General features: G+C 40.7%; 2 long non-coding RNA genes across 2 annotated transcripts in view; one reads left to right on the plus strand and one right to left on the minus strand.

Moving 5' to 3' along the window:
* Nucleotides 1-16409: 16409 nt before the first annotated feature.
* Nucleotides 16410-25621, minus strand: LOC129058573 (uncharacterized). The gene is made up of 3 exons (XR_008523748.2): nucleotides 25376-25621; nucleotides 23715-23848; nucleotides 16410-16625 (listed from the first exon to the last, which is right to left on the minus strand). It is a non-coding gene; the product is annotated as an uncharacterized LOC129058573 (long non-coding RNA).
* The window catches only part of LOC134761011 (uncharacterized), a 231232-nt gene continuing 229749 nt past the window's right edge, over nucleotides 24812-26294 (plus strand). The window contains exon 1 of the long non-coding RNA XR_010139197.1: nucleotides 24812-24985. This is a non-coding gene — a long non-coding RNA (uncharacterized LOC134761011). The remainder of the gene's footprint in view (nucleotides 24986-26294) is intronic.

Below are 26294 nucleotides of genomic sequence, written 5' to 3' on the forward strand. Positions count from 1 at the left end.
TCTTGATTTTCCCTTCAAATCTGCTGTTTTCTTGTCTTCCTATCTCAGTAAATGTACCCCAGGAGCTCATTAGGCTGAAAACATTAGGTGTGCCTCAATCTTCTCTTTCCTTCACATTCACATCTACTCCACTAGGAGGTCTGTTCCTTCTACTTTAAAATAGGTCCTAATCTGACTGCTTCTTACAGCTCCTGCTTACTACTGCCCTGGTCTAAGCTTCTGCCATTTCTTTTAGGGTCACTATCGTAGTAACTTCCTAATGGGTCACTCTGGTTTTTTTCCTCTTCTCCCCTCTGCATCTCCAGAACCGGCTATCTCCTACAATAGAGCAGAGTTGTAATTCTCCCATAACAATTTAACTCTTTTTTAAAAAGAAAATAGGATCAAATCACCCTTTTACAGGAAAACAAATAAACAAATAAAATTCAAAGGCTTCTCATCACACTTAGAATCAACTAGAAAACTCTTATATGGCCTATGAGGCCCTAGGTGATCTGGCCCTGCCTCTCTCTTCAATCTCATTTCTGACCACTCTCCACCTTACCCTCTGCTCCAGCTGTGCTGGCCCTCTTGTAAGTCTTGGAAAATGTCTAGCTCACTCTTGCCTTAGAGCCCTGGCAATTGCTGTTGCCTCTGCCTAGAATGCTTTTCTCCCAGATCTTTATATGATTCACTTTTTCATTCCATCTGTGTCTTGACTCACATTTCACATCCTCAGAGAAGTCATCCCTGACCACCCTACCTCCCCTGAGCTATCACATGTTCACCTATCCTGAGTATGCATTCATTTCTTCATAACACTTGTCAACACCACAAATTATTTATAAATTTATCTGTTTATTTGTGTTGATCTGTATTATGAACTAGAATATACGCATCATGAGGTCAGCAGCAATGTTGTCTGTTTTACTGCTGAATCCCAACCATGTAAACCGAAGTCTGATACAAGGCACTTAGTAAATGTCTGTTGGTTGGATAGATGTGTAGATGAATGCATGGAGGATAAATGTTTAGCTGAAAAAATAATTGTTTTACATCCATTTGTTTGTACTAATTAATCTCATCCTCCCCTAGATAGCACTAGGTTGTTCTAGTTAGAAAGTTTGCTCATAGGGCTAAACTCTTAAAACCATCTGTGGATTATAACATCATTAATTCAGGTTGGAGTTTTCATCAATTAGTTTGAGTTGGTTTTGTCTACCAATGCAGAAGTCCCACAGTTTTAAGAGACTATGTGCACAGACTTCATTTTTGAAATAGAAGTTTAAATAATATATATACTCCTAAAAAGAGCTCTGTAACACATATACCCAATCTATGAGTAGACTGGACTGTGGTCATTAGTGCTGATGAGTTAACATTTATAGACAGTGATTCTGGGGAGGGTGTAGAAAAATTATCCTTAGGTACTTTTCTTTTGGGAAGAAATATTTTCCCTTTCTGATTTTCTGTAAAATATTCTATATGTTACTGCCTCTCCACCACCAGTGGGGTAGGACAGGCCTTTATAAACATTATCATCAATAATTTTCCCCACAACTCTACAGACCAGACGTGACCATTTTCATGTTTCAAATGTGAAAAATACACACAGAGACAATATGTGCAAGATGACACGGCTGGGGCATTGCAGAACCAAGGCTTTGCCTGTTACGTCTCTCTCCTCAAAGTTGGCACTTTTTCTGCTGGAACTCATATTGTCTCCATTTTTATGTCGACTATGGAAAATAATTCAACAAATAGTATTTAGTAGTTGCTATAGGTTAAATGTTTATGTGACCCCTGCCCCTAATTCATTTGTGAAAACTTGTTTCCCCATGTGATGGTGTTTAGAGGTGGGAACTTTGCAAGGTGATTAGGTCACAAGAGTGGAGCCCTCATGAATAGAATCAGTGCCCTTATAAAAGGGACCTAGAGAGGTCCCTTGCCCCTTGCCTTGTGAGGACACAGTGAGAAGGCGGTCGTCTATGAACCAGCCAGCAGGCCCTCTGCAGACGCAGAATCTCTCGATTGCTTGATCTTGGACTTCCCAGTCTTGAGAACTGTGAGAAAAAAAATTTCTGTTGTTTTTAAGCCACACAGTTTATGGTATTTTTGGTATAGCAGCCTGAACAGACTAAGATAGGAATTAAGGATAAAGACTTCTTGCAAATCTATACTTGGGTCTCACATAGTAACTTCTCCATAGATTTTTATTATGACCAGGCAGGATTGGATATTTCAGAATTTGCTGTAATTATATGTCCTTAAACCTTCTACTTTTCTGTGTACCTCACTAAATTTCTGCCAGCCTAGTGGAAGACACAACATGTTTCCAATTATTTTCAGCACTCAAGTATAGTTGTGCAACAAATGTCCTTGTCTGATTGTTTTTACGTCATCGTGTGATCCTACTTCAGACCAAAAAGTCCTTTGGGGTCTTGACAGATGTTAGTCACCTCTATTATCACTTAATGTCTGCTTTTATTTAATTCAAGTATTTGTTCAAATGTTCCCTCTCCAGAGAAACCTTCTTGAATATCGTCACTGCCTTCCCCTCTGTCTCCTCACCTTAATTTATTTTTCTTTACAGCTCTTAGCACTAACTGATCTTCTATTATACTTTTGTTTTTAACCATGTTTCTCTTCCATAAGAATAAAATAATCTCCAGGAGGGCAGGAGCTTAGTTTTATTCACCATTATCTACCCAGGACCCAGGACAGTACCTAGCACATAGGAAGGCCATGAGTGACTATTTATCAAATGAATGCTGTTCCCCTAACCCCGCAAAAACACAGACTGTACTGACTCCTCTGTGGAAGTGGAAATTGGGCATCCCTGACTTCAGGACATTGTACAATGATATGGAATCACTTCATGCAATAACTTTATTCTATGATCATTAATTAATATTAGCTGGTCAAGCTGAGGATGAGGCCTTCTAATCTGACTTTCATTCTAAGCATAAATTCTCAGCAATGTCAGGATAGGTTAGGCCAATAGTTCTCAACTTCGTTTTTACCAATTGCTGTTGTTCAATAGAGGTAGACCTCAGAAATGCTGAAGGAATCACCACCTTTAAACTGTTATAATGGGGATCTTCTCCAAATGGAGAGGATGAAATGATGTTGTGGATTGGACTTTTCTTAACTACTGAGCGTTCTTCTTGCCCATAATTTCCTTCTAAAATGTGTGCTGCTGTCTACCTAGGTCACTAACAGATTTAGTAGTGGCAGATGAATTTTTTGGAAGAACTCTGAAATGACCAGGTGTATTCATTTGGACCACATGTTGCCTCTGAGGATGCTTGTGCAGGCTCCATCCGGGAAGGCAGCAGTAAGATGAAGTCCCTGTCCTCATAGAGGACAGAAAGACAGTTTTTAAAAAGTACAATATTTAGGGTTGACCTGTTAAATGGCATACCCATGACAGCCATAGTTTTAGCTAGAAAAATTGTTCCTTGGTTATCTGCTGGGAAAAAATTGCTATCAGTGTTTCGTGGGGTTCTACAGAGAGAACATAACTTCCAGATGTTCCATCTCTGAATGTGTTTGGGAGCCCTCAGGTTAGAAAATGGTCCTCTCAGCCCTGGGCTCTGATCTTGTTGGGATCTATGATGTTGACCCCACTATGGGTATTTCAGCTACAAATTCCACCAATCCCCTGTTGCATATATTTGTTTTCTCAGCCTGTAATAAATAACTTCATATACAGAGATTCCATCTGAACACAAACAGTCCCAGACTTTAGAAGGCTCTCCAGCAAAACTCTCAGAGCATGTGTGTGTTTCAAGGGTAATCATCTCCAGGCAACACTGGTTGGTCCTAGAAGTTGTCATTGCTGTCATCTTCCTGTGAAATTCTTCATCCCTTTGAATGCTCATAAATGGGCATTTTCCAGCAGAGTACATCATTTTGAATTGAATTTCAATAACTCCTCCAGTGGCCGCCTGCCAGCCTGAAAATGTCCATGCTTGTGAAACGGTGAGTCTCTTTGAAAGCAGGCTGGCTTTGGTTTTAGCAACAGACTAGGCTAAGTCCAGAAAATATTTTGTGTTATTTATTTTTATAGCATGAATGAGCAAAATATTCAAGAAAGTGCTGATGGGGCTCTAGTTCTCAAACTCCTGCAAAAAAATAGAAATTTAGATTCTCTGTTCGATCCCCCCAAGCCCCACCCTGTTCTCTCTTTTTTCCAATGGGGGCTGGTCTGTGCCAGCATTGGCAGAAGCTGGGATGTGTTGAAATGCTGTAAATTACAGTTAATGTGATATGATTCTGTTTATCCTTGTCCAACACTGTTGAACCTACCAATTTCTCCTTCTTGGCTTCCCATGAATTAAAGCAACCAGAGAATAGCCAGTTGGAAGACTGAATCATTTTCTTTTTCAGTCAGAGTAAAAAACAGGCACAAATGATGAATGCTGGCCCTCAAGAAAAGGGTTTTTTCCTTGACAAGAAATTCAGAAAAAGCCCAAGACAGTGCCCTATTTACTTTTGAAGAAAAAGCATTGTGTCCTGGGATGTAAGGAAATGAAAGCATGATTCAGTTTCCTACACAAGATTCTCACCAATAAAATTTAAATGGAAAATGTCAATGATTTCATAACTATGACCTGAATACTAAATAGACAGCTGCCATCCTTAAATTTCTAATTCAAAACTAGAACAATCAGCCCAAGAAGATAGTCACTGATAGGTCTCACTGTTTTATACCAGGCACATTAAATAGCACTGTATCTTCAGAGGCAAACCTCTGAGATGCAAGTGACCAGACATTCTGACTGTCACAATGCTAAATGACCAGTGTGACTAAATTGTTCAAATGTCAATCACCAGGCCTGTTGGGAAGATGTGGCATTTGTCAGATTTTTATTTGAAGTCAGAGAATTGACAGAGCTTTGTTTTCATGTATATTGAGGTTTTGAGAAGGGCATATATTAGGTTTGTGGAGTTATTTAGGGATGAGGTAAAAAACCATATATATATGGTCAGAACAAATAATCATCAGTAACTGGGAAAAAATTCCAAATTGAGCATTTTCAGATCTGGTTTGCTTTGAATATTGCACAATCCAATGAAGGTTTGATTAAATGAACAAGAGTGAATAGCAATGTCTTTAAAGAACAGTGGAGAGCAATGTAAGGGAAAATATATTCTATCCCATAGCTAATACAAAATATGTAAGGTGTGGTTAGAGAAATGTGATATGAACTTAAGAGAGGTATATGATGAGCACTTCAGGGTTTTCTAAATAGAGAGAGATGATGTCTTGTGTGTGTGAAGAGAGAAATGACCCCTCCACAAACTCCCCTCTACCCTACACGTGATTCTTCTGTAGTGGGCCTGATAACCCAAATCCCTTACATTTGCCCAATGCATCGCATATTCATTTAAAAGAGAATGTACAATTGCAATTGCAAATATCAATCCAAGTTAATACTCCTCTTCCAACTAGCCCATGAGTTAGGTGCTTATATTTTCCCCTTCTCACAGATGGGGTAACAGAAGCATGTAGAGGTTAAATAACTTCATTCATTCGTTACTTATTGATTTCACCACACACTTACTGAACCTTTACTAAGCATAGACACTGTACCAGGTGGTGGAGAAATGAGAAGAGTGTGACTTACTCCCCACCTTCAATGCATCTTTGGAATGGTAGAGAAGACAGACTGCTAAAGGAGAACTCACAATAGAAAATGATAATTAGAGTGATGAAATTATGTATAAAAATTCCTGCCTCTGGCATTGCTTTTCCATGTGTTGTTCTGTTTCATGCCAGGCCATGTGTTACCTCATTCATCCCAACACCAACCCTATGGGGTATTCCTTTTTTCAGCTAATGCCCACTGAGTGTGAGTCCTGGGAAAACTATGCCCACTGTTGAGAGATTAGATTCCAGTTAGGGAGACAGACATTTATCAAGTATATCACAAAAATACCAAAGAGAGGTACAACTATAGTGAGTGCAACCAAAATCCACGACAAAAGCTAGAGGAGTGCACGGTGAGGGGATTTGACTTCATCAGGGAAGCCAGTGGAAGCCTCTCTGTGTATGGAATCATAGGAAGGTCTAGGTGAGATAGGGAAACTATTCCAGCAAGAGAGGGCAGGATGGTGCATGGAGAATTAGAAAGCAAGTCAGGGGAGTACAGTGTGACTTGTGCAGGGAGAGGTCAGTTCCAGAAGGTCCTTCCTTACAAGCCATGTGGGGTGGGATGGAGGGTATCCTCACCACGGTGCTGAGGAGCCACTGAGAGTGTAGCAGCTGACAGGTCATGGCACTGATTGGTATTTATTCTTCTTCCTTTTTTCTTTTTTTTTCTTTTTTTGAGACGGAGTCTTGCTCTCTTGCCAGGCTGGAGTGCAGTGGCGTGATCTCAGCTCACTGCAACCTCCGCCTCCTGGGTTCAAGTGATTTCTCATTCCTCAGCCTCCCAAGTAGCTGGGATTACAGGTGCACACCACCACACCTAGCTAATTTTTGTATTTTTAGTAGAGATGGGGTTTCACCATGTTGGCCAGGATGGTCTTGATCTCCTGACCTCATGATCCACCTGCCTTGGCCTCCCAAAGTGCTGGGATTACAGGCGTGAGCCGCTGCACCCAGCCTTCTTTTTTTTTTTTTAAATAAATTTTTTTGTGTATATTTGAGGTTCACAATATAATATGGGATATGTATTGATAGTAAAATGGTTACTACAGTGAAATAAATTAACATATATCATCTCACATGGCTGCTTTTTTTGGGAAAAGAGCAGCTAAAATCTACTTATTTAACAAAAATCCATAATACACTATAATTTTATTAACTGTAGTCTTCATATTGTACATTAAATATCTAGACTCATTGATCTGTATATCTGCTTCTTTGTATTCTTTGATCTGCCTCTCATTTCCTCTCTCCTGCCCCCAACCTCAGTAACCACTGTCTTATTCTCTATGTATTTGACCTTTTTTCTCTATTTTTCTTATGATTCCCATATATGTGAGATCATGATGCAATATTTTTCTTTCAGTGCCAGCATCTTTCACTTGCCATAATCTCCTCCAGGTCCATCTGTGTGTTGCGAACAGCAGAATTTCCTTTTTTTTTTTGAGACAGAGTCTCACTGTTGTCTCCCGAGCTGGAGTGCAGTGGCGCAATCTTGGCTCACTGCAACCTCTGCCTCCAAGGTTCAAGTGATTCTACTGCCTCAGCCTCCCAAGTAGGTGGGATTACAGGCGCCCGCCACCATGCCCAGCTAATTTTTTGTATTCTTTTTTTAGTAGAGATGGGGTTTCACTGTGTTGGCCAGGGTGCTCTCAAACTCCTGACCTTGCGATCTGCCTGCCTCGGCCTCTCAAAGTGCTGGGATTACAGGCATAAGCCACCATGCCTGGCCTCTCTCGTGTTTTTAATAATAGTCATCCTAACGTGTGAGATGATATCTCATGGTGGTCTTCATTTGCATTCTTCCATTGATTAATGATGTTGAGAGTATCTTTTCAGATACCCGTTGATTGCTTTTATGTCTTCTTTGGAAAAGTATCCGTCAGGACCTTTCTCTATTTTTTAATCAGGTTTATTTTTTCTGCTATTGAGTTGTAAGAGTTCTGTACAAATTTTGGATATTATTAAATATCCAAATGGATTAAATGAATCAATTTGGGATCCATTTGCACCAATCATTAATAATTTCCTATCAGATATGAATTATGAAAATATTTTTTCCCTATCTGTAGGTTGCCTTTTTACTTTGTTGATTGTTTTCTTTGCTGTGCAGAGCTTTTTAGTTTGATATAGTCCCATTTATTTATTTTTGCTTTGGTAGCCTGGGCTTTTGGTGCAATATCAAAAAAAGTATTGCCAGGGCCAAGGAGCTTTTCCCCTATATTCTCTTCTAAGAGTTTTATGGTTTCAGGTCTTACACTTAGGTCTTTAATCCATTTTGAGTTGGTTTATGTATATAGTGTAATATAAGGGTTTAATTCCATTCCTTTGCAATGGAAATCCAGTTTTCCCAGCAGCATTTATTGAAGAGACTATCATTTCCCCATTGTGTCCTCTTAGTGTCCTGGTCAAAAATTTGTTGGCCATATATGTTTGGATTTATTTCTGCACTCTCTATTCTGATCCACTGGTCTATATATCTGTTTTTATGATATTATCATGCTGTTTTGCTTTCTATAGCTTTGTGATATAATTATAAATCAGGAAATGTGATCCTTCCAATTTTATTCTTCTTCAGTAATTCTTTAGCTATTTGATTTTTTTATGATTCTATATGGATTTTAAGATTTTTTTTCTATTTCTATGAAGAATGCCATTGGAATTTTGATAGGGATTGTGTTGGATTTGTATACTGTTTTCGGTACTATGGATATTTAAATAATATTAATTTTCCAATCCATAAATACAGAATATCTTTCTATTTATTTGTGTTGTCCTCAACTTTTTAAATCAAGGTTTTATAGTTTTCAGTCTTTCACCTTCTTGGTTAAATCTATTCCCACTTTTTTATGCTATCTTAAATGAGATTTAAAAGAATTTATTCTTAGCATTGCTGTTATTTGTGTATAAAATGCTACTAATTTTTGTATGCCAATTTTGTATCCTGTAACTTTACTGAATTTAGTTATTAGTTCTCAGTTTTTTTGTAAACTCTTTGGGTTTTCTACATACAGGATTATGCCATCTGCAAATAGAGACCATTTTTCTTCTTCCTTTCTAATTTAGATGCTTTTATTTTTTTCTCTCGTCTGGTTACTCTTGCTAATACTTCTAGTAATATGTTGAATAGAAGTGGCAAGAGTGAGCATCCCTTCCTTGTGCTGGATCTTTGTGGAAAAGATTTCAGTTTTTCTCTGTTGATTATGATGTTAGCTATGGGTTTTTCATAAATGTCTTTTGTTATATTGAGGAACTTTCTATACCTAACCCATTAAGAGTTTTTAATCAAGAAATGATGGGCATTTCTTAAGATGACTTTGGCTGCGTTGTAGAGAATCCATTAGAATGAGCCCAAAGGTGGAATTTGGGAGACCAGACAGATTTTCAGGAGAGAGGTACTGGAGTGGTGGCTGTGGAGCTATCCAGAAGGGCAAAGATCCAAGAGATATTTTGGAGGTTACATTGACAGGTTTACATGTGGTGGATATGGGACCAGTTCAAGAGTGACCCATTTTACAGATGGAAAATCAATGGACAGAGAGAGAGGCTGATTAACTCCCAAGGACACAAAACTGGTAAGAGAATCAATCTTTATTAGAGCAGTTGAAGAATTGTTGAGCAAGCACTTTTACTCTCTATTTTGTGAGCATGAAGAAGAGGAAACCAAGAACCTTTGCTGAGGAAAATGGAACAAAATCTAAGAAGGAATAAATGTTCAATCATGGCTTTGCAGAGTGTGTAGAGCAAAGGGAAAGGGTCATTTTGGACAGAGGTAATTGCATATGAGCAAGCAAGAAAAGGAGGCTTTGAGAGGTGACAGAAACTCTGTATCTTGATTGTGGTAGTAGTTACAGAAGTTCATGCATTCATTCAAATTCACTAAGCTGCACTTAAAGTGGGTCCTTGTTAAAGTGCACATCTTGTGCCCAAATTTTGGTCTCTAATACATTTGTCCACTTGAAAGAACCAGGGTTTTTCAGAGAAATGGCTGATTCCAGGGCTCGAGCAGGGGGGTATAAGGACATTGTTGTGCCAGGAAGTAAAGAAGTGAGTTTCAAAAGGAAAGAGAAAGAAAGAAAAAGTGGGTATGTCACAAGGAAACAATAGCCAACTTGGAGGGGATCCCACTGGCCAAACTGGGAAAATGTGAGCACCAATATAATTAAAGATAGTAATAAATTATAGGTCATTGAGAAGAACAGGAAATCGTGAGTCCATACTAATAAAAACAATAAACAACTGGGAGAAAATGGAGAGTCTTATCCACAAAGAAGGCTGAATGTAGCTGGTAAATGTGGAAGAAGTACTAGACATGAAAATCATCATTTTACATCTACCATAATAAAGTTTTTTTCAGGCAAGAATCATCAAAGGCTGCTAAATCCAGAGGGATATTTTAATGAGGTGCAGGATATTTGAATGGTCTCAAAGAATCTTCCCATAAATTGCTTATTAATTGCAAGAGAAATAGTAGTAAATACACGGGAAGAAATGGGATAGCACTTTGGGTAATCAACAGCAGCATCACCAATGGCCATTGTGTGCTCCCCAGATATCATTCCATCATTCTAGTTGTTCAATCCAATTGAAATCCAATTAAAATAGGATAAAAGCTAAAAATATCAAGAGAGAAGTCTCAGAATAAAGAGGAAAATAAATGGCCAAGGGATTCGTTAAGGAGATGCTCACCCTGATAAGTGATCAGGAAAATGCAATCAAAGCAATGCAGTATTGATTTTTCTCAAACTGATATTTTTTCAATGATCAATGATACTTCATTTGGCAAGAACATGGAGAGAAGCAGGAACTTTCGTACTGTTTGCATGACTGTCACTTGATAATATTTTTGGAGGACAATTTAGTGTTATTTTTCCACATTAAATATCCTTACCCTTAGACTGAACAATCTCAGGTTTGGAAATTGATCCCAAAATACATCCCTGATTGTATGCACAAAGGCAGTTATTCCAGTTGATTGTAATAGAAAGCAATTAACAGCAGTATCAGTTATCTATTGCTGCATATCAAACCACTGCAAATGTAGCAGCTTAAAACAACAAACACTTAGTATCTGTTTCTGTGGATTGAGCATCTGGGCAGAGCTTAGCTGGGTCCTCCGCTTAATGGTCTCTCACAGCACATGAAGATGTTGGCCAGGGCTGGGGACTCATCTGAGACTCAAATGGGGAAGGATCCACTTCCAAACTCACATGGTTATTGGCAGAATTCAGTTACTTGTGGGCTTTTGGCCAGAGACCGCCCTTAGTTCCTTGCCACATGGGCCCTTCTATAAACCAGCAAGAGAAGAGTCTGTTAGCAAGAGGCAAGTTACAATGTCTTGTACTCTAGTCACAGTAGTGACATCTTATCACTTTTGCTCCATTCTATTGATTAGAAGGAAGTCATGAGGCCAGCCCACTCTCAAGGGCAAGGGATTTCAAAGGGGCATGAATACCAGGAGGTAGGGATCATGAGGAGGGGATCATCTTAGAGCTTGCCCCCATGACAACCCAAATGTCCATTCAGAAGGACAAGGTTAAATAAATTATTATGGTAGCACTACACCATGGGAAACACTTCGGTCATTCATGAAGAATAATGTCAATATAAGTGTGCACAGACTTGGCAAAATTTTCCAAACCTATTTCTCCCCATGTCCCACTCCCCAAACCTATTGTTAAGTGAATAAAATAAGCAAAGCTAGTTTGCAGACAATGCACGTGTTGTGACACCATTTGTGTGGAAAGAAAATATTTTCCAAATGAAACATGTTTATGTGTACATATATATGCATTTATTACAAAGGAAAAAGCTTAGGAGGAGATGTATCTACTCTGTTGATCGTGTTTACCACTGGAAGCTGTGGGTTCAGGGTGGAGGTAGGCATAATGGTCAACATTCTCATTTTATTCCTCATACTTATTGATTGTTCGGCTTTTGTTTTTTATTTTTTTACAGTGGGAATATATTTACATATTGTAGATTTTTTTTCTAAAATGAACTGAAACTGGGACGCTGGGGCTTTCATCCAACAGTGTTAATTTTTGGAAGTATAACATGTTATTCCTAAGTGTGTCCTGATTGTGCCTTTTTATGTGCAGATTTTAACGGTTTGCTTGGTTTTCCATCCCAGCCTTATCTCAGATGTTTCCAACTACACTTGGAACAATGAGGCCAATAAGGGCTTTGTTGTCCTAGACCCACGAGCTGTTCTGGAAGTACAGGAGGAGGGCTGGGCTGTAGTGAGCTGGCAGCTGGATCCTATCGAGCACCCTTCTTTCCCAGACACAAAAGAAGAACCACAGTAGCCACCCAGAGTGGAGTCTGGCGCTGCGGGGCACTTCTGGGAGGTCACAGAAAGGGATGTGGGACAAAGAGTCCCTTTTTGTGGTGTGTCTTCTTGTTAGTTCCATGACCGACTTTGTCATCAGAAGATGAGCCCAGGCTCCCATGCTCCTATGATGGAGGTGCAGTTCAGGAGCAACCGCTCACTGGTGACCTTGGGTGGGCTGCCTCATCCTTCTGTGCCCCAGTGGCCTCCTCTGTAAAATGGTAATGGCTGTCCTATCACTCTTATGGGTTTGCTGTGAGGATTAAATGTGCTGATACAACTGAAGCACTTGGCTTAGTGCCCAGAACATATTAAGCACTCTCAGGAAGGTGAACATCTGCTGCCATGCAGATGTTGTTGTCTATTGTTACTAACAAAATCAGCATTTACTAAATCCTTACCAGGTTCCTCTCCCCAGCTCTGTGATAACTGCTTTACATGCGTGATCTCATTGAATCCACCCTAACTTCCGGTGTTAATTTTCCCATTTTACAGACAGGAACTCTGAGGCTCAGAGAAAGTCAGTTAGCCTCCCAAGTTCATAAGCTGGGAAGTGATGGTGCCAAGGTTTGAACTTGGATCTGTCTTCAAAGCTTCTGCTCTTCACAATTATGCTTTATTGCTTTGTAGGCCTTAACACTCACATTATTTTGCTCTCATGATAATGAGAAAGCTTCAGGCACCAGAGGACTTTGGAACAGAATAGTGCACTTAGGAGAGGACTAGCTGGGATTTGCTGTGTAAAGATATGACAGAAACATGAAGATAAATGGTTGAGTGAAGAGTCAGTGTGGGAAACAGTCCACAACTTTCTCAGAAACCAATCCGTCAAGGAGATCAAAATTAAACAAAGATAAATTGGATTTGACTTCCACAGTTAATTTGCCTGATATGTGTATGTTTGTATACAATATTTGTACTTAACAGAGAACACTCATTCTTGTCACACACATGGAATTTACAAAAATTGACCAACACTTCCCTTTTCTATGGTGGTGTACTTACAGGCACTGCCACAGAACTACAAGACTTCAGGGAGAATCATTCAGAAAGAGCTTTCTAGAATGCCTGTTATGGTCCATATGAGCTTCTAGATATGTTATATGGTTTGGCAGTGTCCCCACCCAAATTTCATCTTGAATTGTAGTTCCTATAATCGCCATGTGTTGTGGGAGGGACCCGGTGGGAGGTAATTGAATCATGGGTGTGGTTTCACCATGCTGTTCACGTGATAGTGCGTGAGTCTCATGAGATCTGGTGGTTTTTTAAGTGCCTAGCATTTTTCCCCTGCTGGCACTCATTCTCTCTCCTACAGCCCTGTGAAGAGGTGCCTTCCATCATGACTGCAAGTTTCCTGAGGCCTCCCAAGCCATGCAGAAATTTGAGTCAATTAAACCTCTTTTCTTTGTAAATTACTGACTCTCAGGTATGTCTTTATTTGTAGTGTGAGAATGGACTAATACAATATATTGACACATACACATCCTATTTTGTGGTAATGAAAAGCGGAAATATCTTCTTCATCTTATCTATGAGGCAACTAAGGGTTGGACACTAATCTACCAAAGGCATATCATTTGCAAATGGTGACACTGAGAAGGAGACCTCAGGGGCTTCCCAGTTCCGAGGTACAGCAACATCCTTCTTCCAATGTGCCGTGCCTGCTCAAGGGGTCAGAGGCTCAATGACCCCCTAAGCAGGCACAGCACATTAGGCATAGCACATTGGGCACATTTTAGGAGAAAACATTTCTTGAAGCAAGTCTAACAAATCCATTCTTCTCCTCAAACTTGTTTTCTGAAATAAAGCTTCAGACCAAGAATGTAAGTCTGATAAGAATGCAAGGCAGACAAAGGAAAGTGTCAGCGAGAATGCGCAGGAACTGAGACCCTCTTACCTTGCTGATGGTAATATAAAATGTTGCAGCCATTTTGGAAACAGTTTGGCAGTTCCTCAAAATGTTAAACATAGAATTACCATATGACCCAGCAATTCCATTCCTAAGTGTCTACCTAAGAGAATTGAAAACATATGCATGAGTGTTCACGACAGCATTACTCATAAAAGCCAAAAAGTGGAGACAACCCAAATGTCCATTAACTGATAAATAAGTAAGCAAAAAATGGTATATCCATACAGTGGATAAAAAAGAATGAAGTCTTTATCCATGCCACAAAACAGATGCCTTGTGAGAACATTATGCTAAATGAAAAAAGCCAGTCAACAAAGAAAAGTCAACATATTGTGTAATTTTATGTATATGAAGTGTCTAGAATAGACAAATCTATGGATACTGAAAGCAGATTCATGGTAGCCTAGAGTTTCAGGGTGGGGGGGATGGGAGTGACTGCTAATGTGTACTCTTCATGGGGTTTCTCTGTGGGGTAATGAAAATGCTCTAAAATTAGATTATGGTGGTGGTTGGACAACTATGAATACACTCAAAACTACTGAATTGTTCACTTTTGTGCAACTTTTAACGCATGTGAATTATATCTTAATAAAGCTATTTTAAAAAAGAGAATGCAAGCCTGACTTGCCAAGGTGCCCTTCTTTTGAAAACTAAATGAACAAACATCTGAAATTTGCTATTTTCTATATGAAAGTATGCAAAACTGGGGGAGATGACTTCCAGTAGACAAATCAGTAAAGACTAGAGAAAGCAGCAGTTGAGCCTGAAAGGTTGAGAGCCTTTAAATGTGACTTAAAGAATGAAATAGATTTAGGCATAATAGAAAGGACATTCTAGATGCAAGGAATGGTGTGAGCCAAGCTCTAGAGAGGAAAAGACATGAACAGAAAACATGGAAAAACATTGTTTTCTTCCAACATTGTTTAAATTGAACAAAGAAGACATACTACATTTTAAAACTATGCTAACAAATACTCACAGGTATGAATACCTTTTGGATGATTTTATATTAAGAGTCAAAAAGAAAAATACAAAAAACTTGACAGAAGCTCACTTTATAAGAAATGCTGGTAGGTGACCTTTATTCTGTTAAACAAAATATATTAATAATAGGTTCCAATAAGAAATTACTAAATTTGGAGCTACTAGTAATATTTTTATCATTTTATTTTATTATTTTTGAGACAGGGTCTTGCTCTGTTGCCCAGGCTGGAGTGCAGTGGTGCAGTCACGGCTCACTGCAGCCTCAACCTCCCAGGTCCAAGCAATCCCCCACCTTAGCCTCCTGAGTAGCTGGGACTACAGGTATGAGCCATCACGCCCAGCCTACTTGAAAAATATTAACCATGAAAACCAATTTAATGCTGGCACATCCAATTTCAGTAATCATCTGATCAAAGAGAAAATATCTTTCTTTTGTTGGGTGGCTCATGCAGGGTTGTCAAAAGCCAGCTGCGCTCAGCTTGATAAAATGGCACGTGGCATTTCTTATAGTAACATTTGCCCTCTTACAGAAGAACCTTCATATGGCAGGTAGCCAGAGTGATGACTGTCTTGAAGCCCTGAGAAGATTCAATCCAAGTCCAGGGCAAACCAGAAGTCCTTTTATTTATAGAAAGTGGTATTAAACATCTTTATTGAGCTCCCCTCTACAGACATCTCAGCAAGCTTCATAGCCTGTTTGTTATCTACTTTTAGTTCTCTGCTCAGAAATTTTATGATTCTCCATGTTAATCAAGTGAAGGCAGCAGTGAGGAACAGAATATCTCAGTCAGATTAAATTCCTACCTCTCTCTAGGACTGGAATAAAGCTCATTAAGTAAAGATGAGTCCTGCTTTTTCAGAAAATGAATCAAGACAGAATACAGATACAGCCAGTAGTTAAGAAGAAATTGGTAAGTAACAAATAATAAATGATGAAAAACCTCTAACATGTAGTCCACGAGGCCTTGTGTAAGCAGAAAAGCACGTGGATGCCACATAGCCCAGGCAAAGGTAGCTCCAAAGGAGTGAGACCACTCAGTAGACCTAGGCTAAGAGCAATTCATATCACCTCTCCCCATCAGTGTTTGTGAGTTGGAGGTTTTGGTTCCTCTTACCAGCAAGAAAAGGAATAATACCAGCTGGTCTGAGGGCAGATGGCAAAAAGGTGTTCCAGGAAGATGGTTGTGAAATGCAAGAGTTCCCTGGCACCCCTCGCAGGATGTGCGACAGGGGTGTGGCTTGTCTGCTCAGACACTGCACCTGCTCAAACCCCTTATGGGAGGGGGAACAGGCAGATGGGCAGGTGTAGGAGCTGGGGCAAGTGCTCTGGGGCTCTGGCCCCATGGTAGCATCTAGGAGTGGGTGCCTGTGACTCCCAAAGCCTATGTAGGCATGTGCTACAGTGAGCTCTTTTAGCCTTGCCATCCACAGACAGCTTAAGTGTTAACCAGCTCAGTGTCCTCTTGGTACTGAGGTACCAAGCATATAGGAAGAATCAGGTTGCACACGAACTTGAAGGGCGAATGCAGGGGTTTTATTGAGTGATGGAGGTAGGGCTCAGCAGGTTGGATGGGGAGCTGAAAAGCGAATGGAGTGGGGAGATGATCTTCTCCTGGAGTTTGGCCATCCAGCAGCCAATCTCTCTGACCATTCCCAGCCAAACTCCTCTCAGCATTCAGATGCTCATTCTCTTCTCGCTGCCATGCCGTTCTGCTGTTCTTCTGCTCTTCTGTTCATCTTCGTCTGCTTCTGGAGCCTGGGGTCTGGGGTTTATACGGGTACAGGGTAAGGGAGCCTGGCAGGCCAAATGCAACTTTTGGGTGTGTAAACATGAATGCCTGTTCCCATTAGGGCCGTGAGTTTCCGGGATTGAGGATGGGGCCTTTGCTGGAGACCCACCCTCTTCTACCCCGTACTTCCTTGTCTCTTGTCTGTATCAGTTGGGTCAATAATTTGGGAAGAGGGAGTAAGATGTAATATCTTGGAGGGCTAGATGACTGATGAGGCAGCCTAAGCTCTGCTTAGGGCACTCATAAATGAGGGATCAATCCTCTTGTTCCCTTTCCTCTCAACAAATGAAGTGCATGAGAGAGGCATAGGCTCAGGTTCCTAAAAGTTATAATCGGGCCTGACACTCTGCTGCTAGTGTTGCATCTATGACTAATATCACAGCTGGTACCAGCACTACTAATAGGGATAAATTCTATTGTTGGGGCTCTTTACACATCATTTCTGAACATCCTCACAGGCACTAGATGACTTTGCCTAAAATAAGCCCAATTCACAGCTAAGGAACGCGAGGCCTGTGGTCCCCCACCATGATGGGGCTGGAATTCAAACCCAGCCACAAAAACCCTGGTCCATCTAGGGTATCAAGATTCAAAGACAAAAACACTTTACTGAGTTCATTTATGGGGGAGAAGTGAAGAAGACCCTCAGCTGAGTAAGTCTGGAAGTGGGGGCCATTGGCTGAGAAATCAGCGATCAAGCAGTTTTGTTTTATTAATTCCATGCTGGAGTTCCATAGCTGGGCCAGTCGGTTTGTAAGTTACCTCTTGAACAGTAGCTGAACTACCCAGAGTGCATGATTGGAAAAGAGGAAATGGGGGAGGCGAGTCCTCCTCAACCTCTCACAGGAGAGAAATATGGTTTTCTCCAGCTCCTACAGACAGGTTCCTGGGGCTATCTGGGGCTGGAGCCTCTAGGCAAGCTGATTTGAAATGCATCCAAGCGGATATCATGCTTCAAAGAGTCAGGCCCCCTGGGGCAGAGGCTGAACCTGAGTACTGGAAGGGGACCAGGGGGCTGGAATTCAGGCACTGCCCTCCCATCCCCCAGGCCCGGGAGGGTTTGTTTAACCCCTCAGGGGTGCTGTGTGCCTTCCTTGTAGAGGTGGTTTGTGGCTTCGTGAAGCGATATTTATAGAGTGCTCTGTGATTCTTGGGTGAACATTCGTTTTGTAAATGAATGATCAAATTTATTAGCAACGAGTAACTAACCCGTCTACATTTATTTTGTTGATAATACAAATTTACAAGGTTTTAATTGCCAGTTTTAAAACCCCCAAAACCCATAAATAAATACACGGGTAATAAAATATCTTCTCACTGTGCCCTTGACTTCTGTAGTTACATGAGGGCTTATGGGAATGTCTGAAGGAGGTTTCAGATGGAATCACAAAACTTGTTTGAAAGGACTCAGGGCGGGAAACAGTCTAATTCAAACCTGGCTGGTGGTAATTTCATGTATATTAACCAAAATGCTACTACTGATCATGATTATTAATAATTTGCTTTATAATGCTTGTTCATGTTAATAATCTCCTTTTATTCTGTTATCTCATTTACTGCCCTATGACTTTGCTACTTGGAGTGCGATCTCCAGATCAGCCACATTGGTATGGCATGGTAGCTTATTAGAATTATGAGCTCTCAGGCCCCACCTCAGACCTACTGAGCCTGAACCTGCAGCATCATAAGATCCCCAGGTGATTTGTGTGCACATTGTAGTTTGTGATTTGCTGCATTATGAGGTGTTTTATCCTCTCCCATTTCACAGCCAAAACAACTGAGCTCCAGAGAGGTTCAATACATCACTCATAGTCCCACGCCAAGCTGAATTTGAATCTGGTCTCTTGTAGTCAGAGCTCTCAACAGTAAGCCAGATGCTGCAGGTGTCCACCACGAGTCCAGAAGCATGGACTTGTGAGGACAGTGATGACAGTCTTGGGCCTCTAAGGTAGTGACTTCACTGAGTTCAGGTCCGTTGGTTGTATACTCAGCTGTTTGTACCTACATCCTTCAGATCCAGTGTAGGGGAGGCTCAACCTCTGCATGATGCACCTCAGAGAAGCCAAGGGACAGCTTGAGGTTGTGATCCAGTGTGGTCTCACATAGCATTTTCTTTCAAGGGTAGAAATGATGGCCTACTTATTGCTTAAGAAAAACATACCCTGTTTTGAAACAGTAATCTGCATCCCAGAAAGTCAGAGAATGTCTGAGGTCAAAGTGAAGTGGTCAATTGAGTATATTCATTAATAGCAATGAGAGTTTACTATGTGTCAGTCACTGTTCTGAATGCCAAGAATAGAGTAGGGGTACAAAACTAAGTCCCTGACCATAAAGAAGAAGAAAGTTAACAAGTAAGATGATTTGAGCCATCCCTGTGTCTGTCCACCAGAATCTAAAGGAAGTCAAGTCAAATCTTTATCTTCAATATTGATCTGATTGATGCAAATGTCAACTGGAACAGGACCCATGCAAATACCCAAACTCCCTGAATTCCCTATTTCTCTCTGTTATGGCAGCCTTAACTTAATCTGTTCTCACCCTGAATGCACCTATTTTATCCCAGACAGGAGGTCTTCATCTGTCTGACAGAGCCCTTTTTATATCAGTCAGGGTGAGTTTCTAAGTATGAAGAGAAAGATAGGCTATTGGGATACATGGAGCCCAGCTATTGGGCATCTCTCCTAGGAGACACTCTTCTAGTGTTGTACTCAGCAACTCCGAACTCAGTTTGCCTACCTGTCAAGTGGGTGGGTAAATAATATCCTCTTTATTGCTGTAAAGGTGTGTGTGACTTTGGTGACTAGAAAATATGCAGATGTTTTAAGAACTAAAGTGGTTTGTATTTGCACACAGACCTCTCCTTTTTCTGAACCCAGTGGTGCAACTGTTTTAAAACCACCTTCTCCTTCTGTACTTCGTTGAAATCATTCAGAGTGCCTTCTGAGACCAGGGCCTTCTAAATTTATGACTTGTCATCTAGAACTTTCCCCTAAGGACAAAGTTCCTCTGCAAAGGATGCTCTCCATTGAGCACCATTTTCCAAGAGTTGCATGGGGGCTGGGAGAAGAGAGACTGACTCTTCCAATGGGACCACAAACAATGGGATTTGCGTGAGCCAAACCTCATCCAGGGCTCTGAAAACTACCCCTGGAGGCTCTCTGAGGTGGGGGACTAGACTGACAAAGATCCTATACAATTGCCCTTTGTTTCTAATTTTATTATAAATTATTTTAGGATTATTGAATGAATAGGAATTTAAGGATATGGTTTCATCTTTCTGGGTGTTCCCTTATTAGATTCCTGCAGCTTAAACCAACCCAGGCCACCCAATAAACAAGACTTGGATGCCTGGGTAAACTAATTAGCTCTGTCCTTTCATGGATTCAAAGTGTAATTATGTAGCAGTCACTGATCTCAGTTGCTGGATTAAAAAATGGGCAAATCCCATGGGATCCCTGCCCTCAAGGTGTCTTAGACACCTTAGACAGTGGCAAATATAAGACTCAGACATTAAAAATGGGTAGTGTCTCATGGTCTAAACATGGATATTTGGTCTACTACCCTTGTGTATAAAGGGTTCATTATGAATATTTGTGGATTTCCTGGAAAGGGAGTTTTTGGGGCAGATGCCACAAAAGGTGTCTATGAATATCATTTAGAATTCCTCACCAGACAGAATAAAGGGATATTTGTTTTCTATCATCTTTTTTCCCCTCTAGTACTGAATGACAAGACATTGTCTCTAACCCAAATAGAGCTTATAATACCTTAGTTAAGAGAAGTTATATAGAAACAAAACATAATATAATATTGTGAAATGTGGTAACTACTTGGAAATGACCAAGGTACTGTTTTCATGGATGTTTCCTTTTCTACTAATTGTAGCAACTTCTACATGTATAAAGCTTTCGATTAAGTCCAAGTCTTCAGAGAAAGAATAAGGTCAGAGAATAAGGGCATTGGTTTGATAGAGAAGAAAGTGGTTGAGGGAGTGTATTAATCCATTCTCATGCTGCTAATAAAGACATACCTGAGACTGGGTAATTTATAAAGGAAGGAGGTTTAATGGACTCATAGTTCCACGTGGTTGGGGAGGCCTCACAAGCATGGCAGAAGGCGAAGGAAGAACAAAGGCATATTTTACATGTCAGCAGGTGAGAGAGCATGTGCTGGGGAACTCTCCTTTATAAAACCATCAGATCTTGTGACAGTTACTGACTATCATGAGAACAGCATGGGAAAACCTGCTCCCATGATTCAGTTACCTCCCATCAGGTCCCTCCCATGACACATGGGGATTATGGGAGCCACAATTCAAGATGAGATTTGGGTGGGGACACAGCCAAACCATATCAGAGAGTGATCTAGGAAGCCCTCTCAGAGGACGTGGTACTTTGGTTGTGACTTGAAGAATGGGAACTTAGCCAATGGGCTAGGGATTGTCATAGGCAGCAGACTTACCAGCAGACAACACCACATGTGTGACCCCGTAAGTGGGTCAAAACCTGGGTGCTTTCCAAGAACAGCAAGAAGGTCAATGCAGCTGCAACTGCACTGCAGTAATGGACAGGACAGTGAGCTGAGATGATATTGGAAAGGACAGGAAGCACTAGATCAGGCAGGTTATGCAGTTCAGCAGTGAGCCATTGACATGATCTGCCTTAATAATGCCTTCTGGCAGCTGTATGGGAAACAGACTGAGCGGGGGTGCCATGAAAGCCAGAGAGCGCTTAAAAAGCTATTGAAATAGTTGCAACCAAAGATGGCCCAGGTTACAATGGTAGAGATGAAGAGAAGCAATTCAAATTTTATTTGGGGTATTAGAGTTCATAGGATTTGTTGATTGATTAGATGTTGGAGGATTAGTTAAGGATGCTTTCAGATTTTTAGTTTGAAGTCTTGGGTGGATATGTGGATCAGTTAACAAAGATTAGCTAAGATGGTAGGAGGAACTGGTTTGCAGGAGATGCCAAGTGCTAGCAGAGAGACCCCCATCCTGAAGGCATGACTGTGCAGAGATGCAGGAAAGCTGCCCTAGCCAAGATGTTACTGTTGCTCTGTTTTGGCTCATCAGAAAAGAAAAAAGTGTCTTGAGTGATTATTGCTGCTTGCCCTGAGCACAAAGTTAATGGTGAATTTGTTGGGTACTTGCCATCCATGCCCTATCAGATATAGGACAATGACTGCATATAGGACTTGGAACATTAGTAAATCTTGTTTAAAGCTCTTCTCTTGCCAGGCACTATTCTAGACACTGTCAGGGAATGTGTAATGACTAGTTGACAAGATTGCAATGTTTTCCTTCAGGTTTTAATGCAAGCATCATCAAGGAAGCTAAAAAGCATTTTGTTTCTTTTAGAGTGGTAAGTATGCACTATAAGTAGATGGTACAGATGTCTAAGGGTGGGAAGACTCAGACCGACCCTGGAGTCTGGAGTTTTATACACATAACAACTCTCAGTAGAATGGGATGGCCATAAAAATTTGCAACTGCAGGATAAATATTCTATCCACAAATCTTTTTCATTATTTTAATACTTGACTAAAAGGAGATTTGAGTTTTGTGCTTTGAAGCTTTCAGCTGTGGACTGCTAAGGGTGATACTCTTGATGGGAATAGTACTTCGATTCCAGAGCTCATTTCAAATAGCACTGGGTCCAAGGCCAAGTGCCTTGTGTCATTGGCCGGTCAAACCATACTGAGTATGCCCATTACAAACATATCTTTATTGCATTTTATCTCTTTAAAGCAGCAACATTTTTTGGCAGCTGGAGCTGCTTCTCTGGAACCAGTTAGTAGCTACAAAGGAGGCTCAGGTTTCTGGCGGTCAATCAGAACACAGGTGGAGCCGACCCCTGCACCCCAACAGCCTCTTGGCCTAGGCTAAATGGGGATTTAGTGGACCTCCTTGGGATTGGGGTGGGGGGACTCATGTTTACAGTGGAAAGAAAGTAAATCCAGAATCCAGGAAGGGACAGGCAGCTGACAATAGTAGTCTCTTACCTCTGTACTGTGCTATACATTTCATATTATATATATTATTATATCACACGATAATATATATTTCACAGGATATATATGTTGTTATTCTTTTTTCTCACCACCTTACCCCTCAAAAAAGTCCTGTGAGGTATATATTGTTATCTTCATTTTATAGATTTGGAAACCAAGGTTTACAAAGAGAAGGTGCTTTGACCAAAGCCACAGACTAATAAATGGGACTTAAGTGAAGATCTGACTTCAAGTCTAACCTTCAAAGGCAAGCTTCAAAGGAAGTAAAAAGGAACTAAAATGTATTGTATTTTACTTTGTGCCTGGCACAGTACAGTGCTGAGGCAGAAAGAAGAATCAAATACTGTTTGCAACTTCATTTGTCATATCTGTCACTACTCAAGAGAAGCCATGAGGTCTAAAACAAATAGTATAAACTAATGTCACAGGGATTGAATTGATACTAGAATTTACATGTGCCCTTGGTCATATTTAGTGAAAATGTGAGAATGATTTAGAGCAGGGGTCAGCACACTATGGCCCATGGGCCAAATCTGGCCTGCTGCCCATTTTTGTAAATCATAGCCTATTGGAGCACAGCCATGCCCATTCATTTACACACTGCCTGTGGCTGCTTTTGTGCCAGGATGACAGGATTGGCTCACTGAGACAGAGACTGTAAGGCTTGTGAAGCCTAAAATATTTACTTATCTGGACCTTTACCAAAAAATGTGCTTACCCTTGATTTAGAAATGTTTTCTCATCTTGAATTGAATCATGGACTCATCCTTCCTTTTTAAATAGGAATTATAGTGAAGGGTAGATTGCAAACTAACTAAGAATATCAATTTAGTACTTAAAGTGCTTGGATGAGATCTCTGTAATGCCCTCTGAATGTGAAGTTAGTATTGTCTGGGACATGGCAGAAATGTTTGACAACAACTGAAGGGAAAAGTTATCTATGAAGTATCTGTTAGTGCTGCCTGCCATGGATGGAAAAATAGAGCAAAGGGTGTACAGTTCAGGGCTGGTTAACTGTATAGAAACAATCCCCTTATCTTGGTGTCTTACCTTTCTTGCTTGTGTCACAGTCCAATGTAGAGTGAGCATTATGCTCCATGCAGTCATTCAGGGACCCAGGCACCTTCATGGTGTGGCTCTACCATCTCCCAGGGCCTCAGAGACCTCCAGTGGATCCTTTGCATCTAGCAGATGAGAGGGGAGCAAGCATGAGGAACAGTTCAGGAGGTTTTAGGGGCCATTCCTGGAAGTAACACACATCCCTTCTGCCAACATTCTGTGAGGAATAACTAGTCACATGTCCTCACTTACATGTGAGGGGGCTGGGGAAATGCAGTTTAGAAGTATGCCAACGATGAAAGAAACATGAATACTGGTGAAGAATAAGCTAGATTCTGCCTCAATGGTCTGTGGATCTAACCAGATAAAGTGTCTTAGGTTCACATGCTGCTTGGCTAGGGAGTCTCCCCACTCCCTCTTGCCCTCCTCTCTATCTCCTTTGCTCTCTTGCTTCCTCTCTTATTTCTCCCTCCCTCCCTCTTTTCCTCCCTCCCTTTCTTATCAATTTATAATCAATCTGTATAGCCTGGTCCTTGGTCATAACAACTACAAAAACTGTTAAAAACTAGTCCCTGTTCTGTGTTATCTATGTTTCCAATCCCGCCTAAATTGATGGAGGAAAAAATTAGAAAAAAATAAATGCAAGAATCCTACTTCTAACACAGCAAAGTGATGGAAGGGGTAGCATGGGCACCATGCTCTGGAGCCGGATGGATGGGGAACATTTGGCTTAGGTATGTATGAGTTTAAAGTGGTATTTAATTAAAAAGTTGCAAGGTCATGAAACAAAGGATTTTGTTTGGCTCTCCCTTGTACAATCCCAGTTTCTAAGAAACAATAACTTGTAATTTATGGGTTCCCTTTTCACAGAAGTATGGAAGTTATATGTAGCTCATGTTTGAATGAGGGAAAAAAAAAAATCCCTGATGGTAACTCATTATCTGTCTGGCTAACAAAGGACAAAGTACAAATCCTGGAACATCTTTCTTTGCCATTTCATATTTATGACACATCCTGTTGGTAAAACATTATTCTCAAGGCAAGCTCTGGAGTTTATTATTTTTTGTCTTCTCATTCTTCATCATTGCATCATTAAAAAAAAAAAATCCTGGGCCAGATGGAAGCTTTCCTCCTTTGGGGTCACGGGTGGAAAAAAGACTGTGTGAAACCATGGATGGCCTGCAACCACTTTGAAGAGGAAGATCGTCATGTCTCTTCACAATTCTCAGGCTTGGCATGGCCTTATTGAAGTTTATTCTGAGGTATGTTCTGGTTGGGTGTGTAGATTGTTATACAGGCATTCTGAGCTCCTCTGAGAGTGACTTCTTACTCTTTTCATGGGCACTTGACCCTCTGGAATTATTTTTAGCTACATTGGTTGGCATGTATGGTTCGTCGTCTCCCTCAATGGGCCTGCAAACTCAGTGAGTGGAGGAGACTCTTTTTTTGGCTTATTCATTGCTATCTCCCAAGTGCCTAAAGCAGGGCTTGGCACATAATAGGCACTCTAAATATTTTGGGAAAGGGAGAATGAATGAGTGAGTGAATGAGTGCATAGTGGTAGCAAATAGAAGGCAGGCATCTCTTATCTCCCCACCCCAATGTCCAGAGGAGATGAGAAATGGATCCTGAGACTTTATGCCTCCCCTTACCTGAAAGCAGCCACTTCGCATTGATTGGGGTCCATGGATTTGTCATCATCAGTCACTCTGGAAAATTTTCACGAGAATATAAGTGATAAAATGGTGTTCCATTGAGTGAAACAGTGATGAGAAGCATCAATAAATGTCTTGTTTGTCCCTGAAGGAGAAGGTACAGTGATTATCTGTTTGGAGGCCTTAATTCATATAATCCAACTGTCGTCTAAGGACACTGGACTAGAGAAGTGCTATGGAGAAGGACATACTTTCAGAAAAATATTTCTTCTTCTAGATTTCAATTATGAAATTTTCTTCTTAATAGGAACCAAATCAATGAGATGCCAAAGAATGAACATTTCACTTCCAACCTGCCTGCCTCTAAGGATGTTAATTCACTCTAGCCCTGATGGGGTCCCTGGGAAGAACTCAGACATGGAATCGAAATCTGTTTTTGTTCCCGTGAATGGGTGAGGCTCTGCTTGGCCTCCAGGTGTGCAGTCCTAGAGACAGTGGGATGTAAGTTACCAGCCGCTGTCCCTGTCAGGAGGCCTCCTGATTGGTATCTCAGCCTTGACACCTACCCACTGTAGGACCTTGGGGAGGACACTTAACCTCTGAGGTTGATTTACTCATCTAGAAAATGAGGTTACTGATAGCATGCACCTTTTAGTATTGCTAGGAGGATTAGAAAAAACAGTGCTCTGTAAAGGGTTTAAACACGATGTGCTTCACATAGAAGGAGCTTTGCTCATGTTGTATACTATTGCCAAATTTATTATTATTTTTCCAGCTCCCTGTGGGAATCCTGAGGATGGTTGAATATTTTATGGAATGATAAAGAAGATTAGGGTATCACATCACAGGTTGAGCTAGATAAACTAGAGTATCTTCAATTCATAAAGTCCATGTCTTCTACTTCTCTTTAATTTTT

This window comes from Pongo abelii, chromosome 2 (assembly GCF_028885655.2).
Source record: "Pongo abelii isolate AG06213 chromosome 2, NHGRI_mPonAbe1-v2.0_pri, whole genome shotgun sequence".
Taxonomy (NCBI): domain Eukaryota; kingdom Metazoa; phylum Chordata; class Mammalia; order Primates; family Hominidae; genus Pongo; species Pongo abelii.